This window comes from Tamandua tetradactyla, chromosome 2 (assembly GCF_023851605.1).
Source record: "Tamandua tetradactyla isolate mTamTet1 chromosome 2, mTamTet1.pri, whole genome shotgun sequence".
In the NCBI taxonomy this organism is placed as follows: domain Eukaryota; kingdom Metazoa; phylum Chordata; class Mammalia; order Pilosa; family Myrmecophagidae; genus Tamandua; species Tamandua tetradactyla.
In genome coordinates this window covers 91,627,108-91,640,022 of record NC_135328.1, presented here as the reverse complement: position 1 = coordinate 91,640,022, position 12,915 = coordinate 91,627,108, and the positions used below count along the sequence as shown (strand labels likewise).

Below are 12,915 nucleotides of genomic sequence, written 5' to 3'. Positions count from 1 at the left end.
GAAGATGAGGTGCATGTGAGATAATTCTGATGTGAATTGGATGGAAAAGAAACAAAGAACTTAAAATCTATAATCTGCTGACTTAAAATTTAAGACAGGTAGTGAAGAAGGCAGAAAGCAGTGAATCTCAGATGTTGACAGGGTTGTAATGTTTTTGGCTCTTTATCTATAGTTTAAAAACTAAAACCTCCATTAAGTAGATATCACCTTGTTGTCCAAGATGTAATGGAGAGGCTGGAGGGAACTGTCTAAAAATGTAGAGCTGTGTTCCAGTAGCCATGTTCCTTGATGATGATTGTATAATGATACAGCTTTCACAATGTGACTGTGTGATTGTGAAAACCTTGTGTCTGATGCTCCTTTTATCTACCTTGTCAACAGATGAGAGAAACATATGGAATAAAAATAAATAATAGGGGGAACAAATGTTAAAATGAATTTAGTTTGAAATGCCAGTGATCAATGAAAGGGATCAAGTAAGGGGTATGGCATGTAAAAATTTTTTTTCTGTTTGTTATATTTATCTATTGTCTTTTTATTTCTTTTTCTGAATTGTTGCTAATGTTCTGGGAAATGATCATGATGATGAATATGCAACTATGTGATGATATTGTGAATTGCTGAGTGTATGTGTTGGGAATGTTTGTGTTTCTTGTAATATTTTTTAATTAATAAAAAATTAAAATAAAATTTAAAAAAACTAAAATCTCATCCACCCAGATTTCCCTTTTAAAGCAATTTGGTTCTCTGCCAGACTTTGGCTAATAAATAAGAGTCGGCAGTCTCTCTTGACACAGAGCTGCAGCTTTCCAGGGGAGAAATCAAAAGAAGATTATAAGGTAAGAATGAAAATAATATTCTAGGAGATTTTTAGTTGAATTTTGCAATGTAAGATCTTGGGAACCAGGAGAACTGTTTTCTCTTTCATAAAATAAAACATTAGACCAATTCATTATTATTATTACTAAAAGTAGTAAAAGTTGATGGTAATAGTTACTATTAGCTTATAATTTCACTTCGCTTTCCTTTGGGCAATATGTAAAATTATTAATGAATTGCTATAAGAGATTGTAATAGTCATTACAGTAAATATTTCCCTATTTCTCCCCCACATGAAACTTCATGAAACAAGTTAATAATTCTACTGCTTATCCAGTACTTACCCAACAATGCCTGTGATTCTTACAAGTGGTTTTCAGGAAAAGGGGGCTACTTAAGAGAACTCAGATGTGCCACCACCTCTAAAAAAGGGTTTGAGAAAAGGTAGGGAATTTATATCCTGATGGGTAAAGTAAAAAGCTGAATAATTTTGCCACTATTCTTCATTTAAGGACTTTTCTTTGAAAATTGTTTTCTTTCATCCTTGTCTGCCTCCTGGCAATTTTCCCTCCTCACACTGTTTCTGCCTTATTTTGCCTCATGAAAAAAGGTCTCCAGACACATTTCTCTTTGTATGGGACCAATTCACCATTTTAATAAATAAAATATCACGCAATCCAAAATTATATACTGTGATTGCACAGAAGCTGTAATCTGGGAGGTCTCTGGAGACTTGTGAGTGGCATGCCCAGGGCAAGGCATGGCTGGCTCCTTCTGGCTTTCACTCCCTCACTAACACAGTGCTTCTCCAGCACAAATCTTCCTCTGCACTCCATCATGGTCCCGTGCTGTCTCCAGCGTCCCTACCTATTATTCCTCCCATTTATCTTTCAAATACTCGATGCCCCTCTTTTGATTTCCTCCATGAAAAGCCTCAGCAATGTGTTCAGAAAATTTCAGAGTGCTCTATTGCCCAAAGTTTGGGGCGCATGAGTTGAATCATCCGACTGGGTGATGTTCTTAAACAGTTAAGAATTCTGAGCACAAACATCACTTGATACAGCTCAAATTTCATATTTTCTCTGAAAGGATCCTGCACTGCTACCAATCATTGTTCAGTGAGTACGTAATTAATTTTCTCAGCAACATATTGGCCTAGACATTTTTCTCTTTCCCATCACAGTTTTGCTTACACTATTTGCAGTTTGAGTGTACCTCTTTCTCTTTTTCATTTATAGAGAGGGAATAATTCTAAGGGGGAATTTTCACTTAGGGTTGAGATATTCTGGGCAAAGTAAGGAGAGGAATTGAGAAATTAGAGCTGTTGCTACTGGCCAGTTTCTGCAGAGGGTTAAAGGAACAGAGCTTGTAAATGACTTCATGGAATGTATTTGAGCTTCAATTGTGAAACGTTCTCCACGGAAGAATTAAATCATTTGCAGGGAAATACTTCAGAGGGGGTATCACTGGGGAAGGAAAAAATATATACCAGGAGTATATATGATCTTTATAGTATGAGGTCTTTTGGGAAATTTAGATTGGAATTAAATTATTACAGGGAAATACTGCAATGGGGGCAGCACTGGGGGAAGAAAAATATATACGTCCAGGAATATTTATGCCAGTGAATCTGATAGCATGAGGTCTTTTTTTAGTATTTAGGTACGGTTGTGCCAAAAATCAATGTGTCTTTCATTCAACAAGTTGAAATTTTGGCAAACATGATGGGAATCAAGAGAGTCAGTCAGAATTCCCCTTCTTTATATTTCACGTTACAGCAGGGGCATTTAGAAGCATTAAGACCAAAAATAATCTCCCTGGACAAAACAGAGAGAAACCTTAATTTCATTACTCCTACCAACTAAAAGAATGCTTGACTTAAGGACTTCAGGAAATCAAGGAAGAGACTGTGTTCTTTCTTCAGTTTCCCTCTGAGTTCTCTACTGCTGATATCTGCATACATAAGGAACTTATAAAGACAGGAAAAATTGTGTGTGTGTGTGTGTGTGTGTGTGTGTGTGTGTGTGTGTGTGTGTGTGGTGGTGGTGGTGGTGAGGGATGGTAAGGTGGAGTGAGGAGTTTGGGGAAATTCCTCCCACACAAGTTGGTGCATCACGCTATACCTGTAAAATGGTGTTTTGTTCATTTTTAGTGAAGAGTGCAGTGCAGCATATAGTAAAAAATACAGATTTTGGAGGCAGACAGCCTCAAATCCATCATCTGGCATTGACTAGCTGTGTGGTTTTGGATCTTACTTAATTTTCCTAAGCCTGAAATCTTCTCTCCAGTGTAAATGTAAACAAACAAACAACAAAACCCCCCACAATCAGCAACAATAAAAACCTATTCTATGGAGGTGATATTGTGATATAAATACACATGAAGGTAAAGCAAGTTGGAACAGTTACTTCAAGTAACTTATTAATCACTGTATATTAGTAAGTACATAACATTTATCCTACATTATCCCATTTAATCCTCACAGGATCTCTGTGAGATAAATATTATTTTTCCTACTCATCAAATTACAAAAGTGTTTTGGAAAGATTATACTAACATCAAATCACACAACTGGTCAATTTCAGAGCAGAGATTAAAATTCTGGATCAAGTTTCATTCAGAAAAAAAGAACTAAGAAGGAAAAAACGATTCCAAACTATGCCATTTAGGGCATCTCTAATCCTGTTTGTGAAGCCATTCTCTCTTCAAAGTTTCTATCACTTTCAAATATGAAAGTATTAGTGAGATGGCATTAAGACCTCTCACTTTCTTCAAGGTAGCATTCAGTATTACCTGAGGATAGGCTCTTGGCCAGCCCTACTTCCTTATGTGACTTTCTTTTGCCTTGCACACTGCAAGTACCAGAACGAGGAAGGTCCACCCACAAACTTGGCTGGGTATTTTTTTAATCAGCACACTAGTCTTCATCCAATTCCCCTTCAATGTGATCACCCCATAAATTGAATGACTGTCAGAATTTTTCCTAGCAACATTCTTGCCTCTGGGACCTTTTACAAGCCTGAGGATATTTTGCTTATTACTTCCTTTGAAGTTCCTGGTAAAGATTCAATATTTCCTTAAAGAGTTTGACAGAACTTCATAGCTTTGGACATCTCTTGTGCTCAAATCTCAACCACTCTAAATTTCTTAGTCTGCTGGCAGTGTTAGTGACAATTGTTTAAGAAATGCATTTTATTGTTTGTTTGTTTTTTTTTACATCACATAGGTTTATGTATTTTATGTTTGCTCTAGTTATTTTAAGGTTTTGGTCAATAGTTGTTTTTTCTTTTATTCTATCACATTTTCACCCTTATTATTCCTCGCTTTGGTCAATAGTTGTTTTTTCTTTTATTCTATCACATTTCCACCCTTATTATTCCTCACATGGATTGTCTTTTAAAAATCCATTGATCTTTAAATAACTGACTACTTTATTAAACTTTTCTTTAATGGGTATTCTGTTGATTCTCTTTAGATTTTTAGGTATATGATTATATCATCTGCAGATAATTTTGTTCCCTCCTCTCCTATCTTTATCTCTTATGTCATGTTTGTGTCCTATTGCTTAGGCTAGCACTTTCAGAATATTTGGGTTTCTACCACTTGTTGACTAAATTTTGATCATTTATATTTTCTTAAAAAATCATTCATTTCATTCTGTTTTCAAATTAGCAAAAGAAATGCTATTTTAAACTGTTTATATTTTCTTTTTAAAAGGAGATTTTGTGCTTTTCCCACAGTGTTCTTTCATTTGGGGCCCTTTTACATTCAAACATGAACTTTGTTCGAACCTGGATTTATTAGTTCCAAATTTTTTTCTCCTTGATGTTTTATTTTTCTGTTGTCTTTGATACATATAGTATGTTTTATTATATGTTTGATACATACAGTATGTTTTATTATCTTTGATATATACAGTGGGAAGGTCCTTGATGACATCTTGCTTCTCTACACCAACTTTGGGTGCCTACCAAGTCTACCTCTTACCTTCTTGTTAAATGAGCAGCAAGTGTTTTTGTGCTTTAAGATGTGTTCAATCTGGTGTTCCATTATTGCAGCTAAAAACGTATTAAGTGATACAGATTCTCTTTGTATTTTTTTATATTAATGTTATTCGCATTGGCAAGTTCTAAATCTTAAAATGAAATGGTAAACAACTAACATGTTCTTAACTGACTTAATATCTTTAAATAAGATTAATCGTGCTCAAATGTTTTACTCTTCAAATAATGTTCAAACATGCTGCTTTTCGTTAAAAAAACATGGAATTGAAAGGAGGCAGACTTTACTCTGTTTTCAAATCAGACTTACATACCAGCTTGGAGAGCAGTAGGTTAGTGTTTTGTGAAAATGCAATTTTTTCACTCAAAAAATATCCATGGAATTGAAATGAGCCAGTATTTCACTCAGTTTTCAAAGGTGATTGAGCTACTGGTTTTGCAGAGCAATGGATGCATGTTCTGTGAATGCGCTGTTTTACAAAATAAAGTGCATGGAAGTGAACGAAGCTGAGATTCCACTCCGTTTTCAAATGGACCTACATAACAGCTTCACAGAGTACTAGGAGTACTCAAAAGAGGCCCACTGGAAGAAGATTATTTTCAAACCCAGTCAAAGGAGTGCCCTGCAGTCATGGCTAACAAATAACCATTTCCATGCTGGAATTAAACTGGCATGCTTGGTTAGCTGGATTTCTCATTTATTTCTGTTCATGCCATTCCAGCTGTTAAATATTTTGAACATCATCCCTGGACAGATGATGAGATTTCCTGCCACAAGGTAATGTCCACCCACTAATACATAGCATTGTGTAATAGATGATGTTAAATTTGATTGTTATAAAACATTTAAAAATTAATAGTATTAATAGTATGAAAGTTTGCCTCTCACTGAATTGAAAATTCCTGACCATTACCCCAAATAAACTAAGCCACAGTCCAAGCTCTGGGTATTTACTTCCCATAAAAGTTTAACCAGAGCTACCTGGTGCAAATGGTCAGAAAATAGAACTCAAAGGTTTGAAAACTTGATCAACACAACCTATGTCTTTCACCTTACCTACTTCATGGGCTGCTCCAGTTGTTCTCCAAATTGCTGTATTTTTCATTTTTTATGTAGGCTTCTAAGTGGACTCAGCCTTGGTTACCAGGTAGCTGGTTTGGGGATGAAAACTACTGTAAGTAGAATGTCAGTGCTAAATACCTCTCTTCTTAATGGTAAGATTTAATTTATTATACTCTTCCCCTCTGGACAGATAAAAGATCTCTTTTGGAGTGTACTCAGTGATGCAGAAAAAAAGAAGTTTAATTGCTAACTCCTCTTTTGCCAAGAATGGGCCCTTTATTTAGTAGGCTCAATAGTTATTTGGATGTAACAATGAACTTCTACTCTAGCAGTTACTAGTCACTGCACGTTTCCAACTGGATAATAAGGAGAGACAGTGGCTCTAAACTTAGAAATAAATGGGCATTTGTCACAAATGACTGGAAAAAAAACAGATGCTGACAACTAATTTGTGTGATTTTATAAATTAAGAAATATAAGGACTTCATATTTTCTCCCAATGGTAATATTACAATGCAAAATATTTTAATGCTTCTAAACATTGAATCTACTGTCATGGACCTTACAGCACTGAGGAGAAATCCTTCTACTTGACATAATGAAAGTTAATAACTGGAGAGCCAGATGAAAGCACTAAATATTTTGTCTTAGGCATGGAACACTCCAAACTTCCTTACATACATCAAATTTATTATATGAAACAACTACCACTTAGCAACAATTACAATTATGGTTTCTTAAACCATATATGGCTCTTGAATGAGTCAGTGAAGAAAAAATATGTGCCCTCTTGATAAAACAACACTAACATACGTTCAAGTAATATGGAACATATTCAAGCCATAAAAAAAGTCTAAAAAAACAGAAGCTGAAAATTGTTACCAAAATACATCATGATGAATGTTTGTACCTATATCTGAGGCTGGAACGTTTAAAGATTAGAAAGAAATATTACTCAAGGAAACTTAATAATACTATTAATAATCACTTAATAATATGAAACAACTGTACTGACTCCTGATAGAGTGATCTTTAACAGGGTTGCTAAAAAATATAGATGAATAAAACATACTATATGTATCAAAGATAACAGAAAATTAAAACATCAAGGAGATGGAAAACCCTGAAAAATCCACAGCAAAACTACTAGAGCTAATAAACGAGTACAGCAAAGTGACAGGTTACAAGATCAACACTCAAAAATCTGTAGTGTTTCTATACACTAGTAATGAACAATCTGAGGGGGAATCAAGAAACGAATTCCATGTACAATTGCAACCAAAATAATAAAATATTTAGGAATAAATTTAACTAAAGAGACAAAAGACCTATACAAAGAAAACTACAAGAAATTATTAAAAGAAATCACAGAAGACCTGAATAGATGAAAGGGCATACCGTGTTCATGGATTAGAAGACTAAATATAGTTAAGATGTCAATTCTACCTAAATTGATTTACAGATTCAATGCAATATCAATCAAAATCCCAACAACTTACTTTTCAGAAATAGAAAAATCAATAAGCAAATTTATCTGGAAGGGCAGGGTGCCCCGAATTGTTAAAAGTATCCTGAGGGAAAAAAAATGAAGCTGGAGGCTTCATGCTGCCTGACTTTAAGGCATATTATGAAGCTACAAGTGGTCAAAACAGCATGGTACTGGCATAAAGATCGATATATTGACCAATGGAATCGAATAAAGTGTTCAGATATAGACCCTATCATCTATGGACATTTGATCTTTGATAAGGCAGTCAAGCCAATTCACCTGGGACAGAACAGTCTCTTCAATAAATGGTGCCTAGAGAACTGGATATCCATATGCAAAAGAATGAAAGAGGACCCATATCTCACACCCTATACAAAAGTTAACTCAAAATGGGTCAAAGATATAAACATTAGGTCTAAGACCATAAAACAGTTAGTGGAAAATGTAGGGAAATATCTTATAAATCTTATAATTGGAGGAATTATAAATTCCTAATTTATATTTTGACTAGTGCATTTTATAGACCTTACACCCAAAGCAAGAGCACTGAAGAAAGAAATAAATGGGAACGCCTCAAAATTAAACACTTTTGTGCATCAAAGAACTTCATCAAGAAAGTAAAAAGACAGCCTACACAATGGGAGACCATATTTGGAAATGACATATCAGATAAAGGTCTAGTATCCAGAATTTATAAAGAGATTGTTCAACTCAATAACAAAAAGACAGCCTACCCAATTACAAAATGGGGAAAAGACTTGAACAGACGTTTCTCAGAAGAGGAACTACAAATGGCCAAAAGGCACATGAAGAGTTGCTCAACTTCCCTGGCCATTAGAGAAATGCAAATCAAAACCACAATGAGATATCATCTCACACCCACCAAAATGACCATTATCAGCAAAACAGAAAATGACAAGTGCTGGAGAGGATGTGGAGAAAGAGGCACACTTATTCCCTGTTGGTGGGAATGTCAAATGGTGCAACCACTGTGGAAGGTTCCTCAAAAAGCTGAATATAGAATTGTCATATGACCTAGCAATACCATTGCTAGGTATCTACTTAAAGGACATAGGGACAAAGACACAAACAAAGACACAAACAGACATTTGCACACCAATGTTTATAGCAGCATTATTTACAATTGCAAAGAGATGGAAACAGCCAAAATGTCCATCAACAGAAGAATGGCTAAACAAACTGTGGTATATACATACGATGGAATATTATGCAGCTTTAAGACAAGATAAACTTATGAAGCATGTAATAACATGGATGGACCTAGAGAACATTATGCTGAGTGAGTCCAGCCAAAAACTAAAGGACAAATACTGTATGGTCCCACTGATGTGAACGGACATTCAAGAATAAACTTGGAATATGTCATTGGTAACAGAGACCATCAAGAGATAGAAATAGGGTAAGATATTGGGTAATTGGAGCTAAAGGGATACAGACTGTGCAACAGGACTGAATATAAAAGCTCAGAAATGGACAGCACAATACTACCTAACTGTAATACAATTATGTTAAAACACTGAATGGAGCTACATGTGAGAATGATAGAGGGAGGAGGGCTGGGGGCATAAATGAAATTAGAAAGAAAGATAGATGTTAAAGATTGAGATGGTATAATTTAGGAATGCCTAGAGTGTATAATAATAGAGACTAAATGTACAAATTTTAAAAAAGTTTTTGCATGAGAAAGAACAAAGGAATGTCATTACTGCAGGGTGCTGAAAATAGATGGTAATTGATATTCTAAAATGTCACCTTATGTGTGAGACTAAAGCAAAAAATGTTTATTTGGTACAAAATTTATATTTTGACTAGTGCATTTCCTAATATAACTTATGGTAGATAGTTTGATTAACACCGTAAGTACTTGGAATCTCAGGTAGGACTTGAGAGTTTGTTGGTTTGTCCAGAGTGATGCCCCAATCAATCCTAGAGTGATTCAATCAGTGAGTGGAAAAGTATTTGCAAAGCCCCCTTTGGGGAATGGTGAGAACGGGGAGAAATTCAACTTCCCCAAGTTGAATTCTTGATATTCTCACAAGCAGTGTGGACAACTAAAGCTATAGGCTGAGCCCCCAGTCTTGGGGTTTGTTCATATGAAACTTAACCCCACAAAGGATAGGTCAAGTCTACTTAAAATTTAGGCCTAAGAATCACCCCCCAGACAGCCTCTGTTGTTGCTCAGATGTGGCCTCTCTCTCCAGCCAACACAACAAGCAATCTCATCACCCTCCCCCTGTCTATGTGGGACATGACTCCCAGGGGTGTGGACCTTCCTGGCAATGTGGGACAGAAATCCTACAATGAGCTGAGACTCAGCATCAAGGGATTGAGAAAACCTTCTCTACCAAAAGGGGGAAGAGTGAAATGAGACAAAATATCAATGGCTGAGAGATTCCAAACGGAGTCGAGAAGTTATCCTGGAGGTTATTCTTATGCGTTGAGTAGATATCACCTTGTTATTCAAGCTGTAATGGAGAGGCTGGAGGGAACTGCCTGAAAATGTAGAGCTGTGTTCCAGTAGCCATGTTTCTTGAGGACGATTGAGTAATGATACAGCTTTCACAATGTGACTGTGTGATTGTGAAAACCTTGTGTCTGATGCTTCTTTTATTTACCTTGTCAACAAACAATTAGAACATATGGAATAAAAATAAATAATAAGGGGAACAAATGTTAAAATAAATTTAGTTTGAAATGCTAGTGATCAGTGAAAGCGAGGGGTAAGGGGTATGGCAGGTATAATTTTTTTTCTGTTTTCATTTTATTTCTTTTTCTATTGTCTTTTTATTTCTTTTTCTGAATGGATGCAAATGTTCTAAGAAATGATGAATATGCAACTAAGTGATGATATTGTGAATTACTGATTGTCTATGTTAATGTATTTCGTTTGTTAAATTTTTTTAATTAATAAATAAATTTAAAAAAACATGAAGGAGAAAAAATTTTGGAGCTTATAATTCCAGGTTTGAACAGAGACTTCTTATTCTTTTAAAACTGTAAATATTATTTAAAACATACTTTACATACCAAATTACAGGATATTTTTGTAATTTATCTAGTTCCAGTTTATTTTTCTTAACTCTAAAAGGCATTATTGTAATTTTCAGTTAATATTTGCTTAGCTCTGCCCACATATCCACATATTTATTATACTCTTTGCTTTTTAATTTTGCTTGTACATGTGTAAGACCTACAATTTGGCTCAATTTCCTTTGCCTGAAGCATATCCTTTGCAATTTTGGGATGATGTTGTCCTCATAGAATGAATTAAGTAGTGGTCCCTCCTCTTCAACTTTTTAGGAAGAGTTTTAGCAGGATTGGTATTAATTCTTCTTGGAATGATTGGTAGAATTGCCCTGTGAAGCCATCTGGTCCTGGGCTTTTCTTTGTTTAGAAGACTTTTTCATTATTGATTCAGTTTTTTTACTTGTAATTGGTCTGTTGTGGTCTTCTATTTCTTCTGGAGTCAGTGTAAGGTGTTCCTGTGTTTCTAGGAATTTGTTCTTTTCATCGAAGTTGTCTAATTGTTGTCTAAAAGTTGTTGGCATACAGCTGTTCATAGTATCCTCTTGTGATCCTTTTATTTCTGTGAGGTCAGTGTAATGTCCCCCTCTCATTAGTGATATTATATATTTGCATTTTCTCTCTTTCTTTCTTTGTCAGTCTACCTACAGTTTTCTCAATTTTATTGATATTTCTAAAGGACCAACTTTGGGTTTTATTATTTCTCTCTACAGTTTTTTTAAAAATTATTCTCAATATCATTTACTTCTGCTCTAATCTTCATTATTTCTTTTCCTCTGCTTGCTCTGGAATTAGCTTGCTGTTCTTTGTCTAGTTCATTGTGTGCAGTTATGTCTTTGATTTTAGCTCTTCCTTCTTTCTACATGTAAGCATTTAGGGCTATAAATTCCCAGCTCAGCACTGCTTTCACAGCACCCCTTAAGTTTTAATGTTGTGTTCTTGTTTTTGTTCAACTCAAGACAGTTACTGATTTCCTTTACAATTTCTTCTTTGACCCACTGATTAGCTAAGTGTGCTGTTTAACTTCCATATATTTGTGGATTTTCCAGTTCTCCACATGTTCTTGAGGCCAGCTTCATTCCATAATGGTCAGTGAAGACACTTTGTATAATTTCCAGTTTTAAAAATTTATTGAGACTTGTTTTTGTGACCCAACATGTGATCCATGCTGGAGAAGGAGCCACATGCACTTAAGAGGAATGTATATCCTGCTGTTTGGGGGTGCAATATTCTGAATATGTCTTAAAAGACATATCTAATTCATTTATTTTATTTTTCAAATTCTCCGCTTCCTTAATTATCTTCCATCTAGATGTTCTATCTATTAATGAGTGGTTCACAGAGTTCTCCAAATATAATTGTAGAGATGTCTGTTTCTCCCTTTAGTTTTGCTAGTGTTTGCCTCACTATTTTGGGCACTACAGTTAAGTGCATAAAATATTTATGATTATTTCTTTTAGGTGGACTTCCCCTCTTATTAATATAGAGTTTCCTTCCTTGTCTCTTATAAAACCTTTTGATGTAAAGTCTATTTTGTCCACTATTCATATAGCTACCCCAGCTCTTTTTTGGTTAGTGTTTACAAGGAATGCATCCTTCCAACCTTTCACAAAAACACCCCTTTGTGTCTTTGGGTCTAAGATGAGTCTCTTGTAAACACTGTACACATGCATCATACTTTTTAGTCCATTTTGCCAATCTGTGTTTTTTGATTGGGGAATTTAATCCATTAACATTCAGTGTTGATACTGTAAAAGCAGTACTTGCTTCAGTCATTTTGTCCTTTGTTTTTTTTTTTTCCTTTGTTTTTTTATGTCATATATATATATACATATTTTGGTATGCTGTATGGTGGAGTCACATTTCATTCTCTTTCCATGTGAGTAGCCCGTAATTGTAGCACCACTTGTCGAATTTTGTTTGTTTGTGTTTGTTGGTTTCTTTGCTTGTTTGTTTGGGAAGTGCATGGGCCGAGAATTGAACCTGGGTTTCCCACATGGCAGGCGAGAATTCAGTCAACTACCCTCGCACCCCTATATGTGATATATTTTTTAGGCTCTCTTTTCCTTTATTTCAATCTCCTTTTCTGTATAGTTCTTTTGTGATGTTTCTAACTGATCCCTTTCTCATTTCTGTTTCTTTGTATTTTATAAATTTTTTTTGTGGTTACCTTGTGTTTTATATTTACAATCTACATCTATAACCTAATAATTTGAAAAGATACTGAGAGCTTCAGTAGCATACATGTTCTCTGAATCTTCATTTTTTCACAGTACTCCAAGCCACTCTTTCCTGTCTTTTCCTTTTAACCTGCAGTAACTCCCTCTAGCAGTTCTTGTAGGGTAGGTCCTTTTTGATGCATTCCCTCAATTTGTTTATATCTGTGACTATTTTAAACTCTCCTTCATTTTTGAAGGACAGTTTTTCCAGATTAAGAATTCTTGGCTGGCAGTTTTTCTCTTTCAGTACCTTAAATATATCACACCACTGCCTTTTCA

The 12,915-nt window shown here is 35.1% G+C and overlaps 1 protein-coding gene across 12 annotated transcripts in view; it reads left to right on the top strand.

Annotated features, from left to right (window-relative positions):
• Positions 1–12,915, top strand: part of IL33 (interleukin 33) — a 122,575-nt gene that overhangs the window by 68,001 nt on the left and 41,659 nt on the right. For 4 of the 12 annotated variants that reach the window (XM_077148232.1, XM_077148228.1, XM_077148229.1 and 1 more), the window contains exon 2: positions 721–839. The exons of 3 other annotated variants lie outside the window; for them this stretch is intronic. The gene's annotated coding sequence lies outside the window, so the exon portion shown is untranslated. Of the gene's footprint in view, positions 1–720; positions 840–1,132; positions 1,264–5,542; positions 5,599–5,937; positions 6,036–12,915 lie in introns of all 12 variants that reach the window. 5 more of the 12 variants (XM_077148227.1, XM_077148225.1, XM_077148224.1 and 2 more) reach the window with 5 other exon arrangements.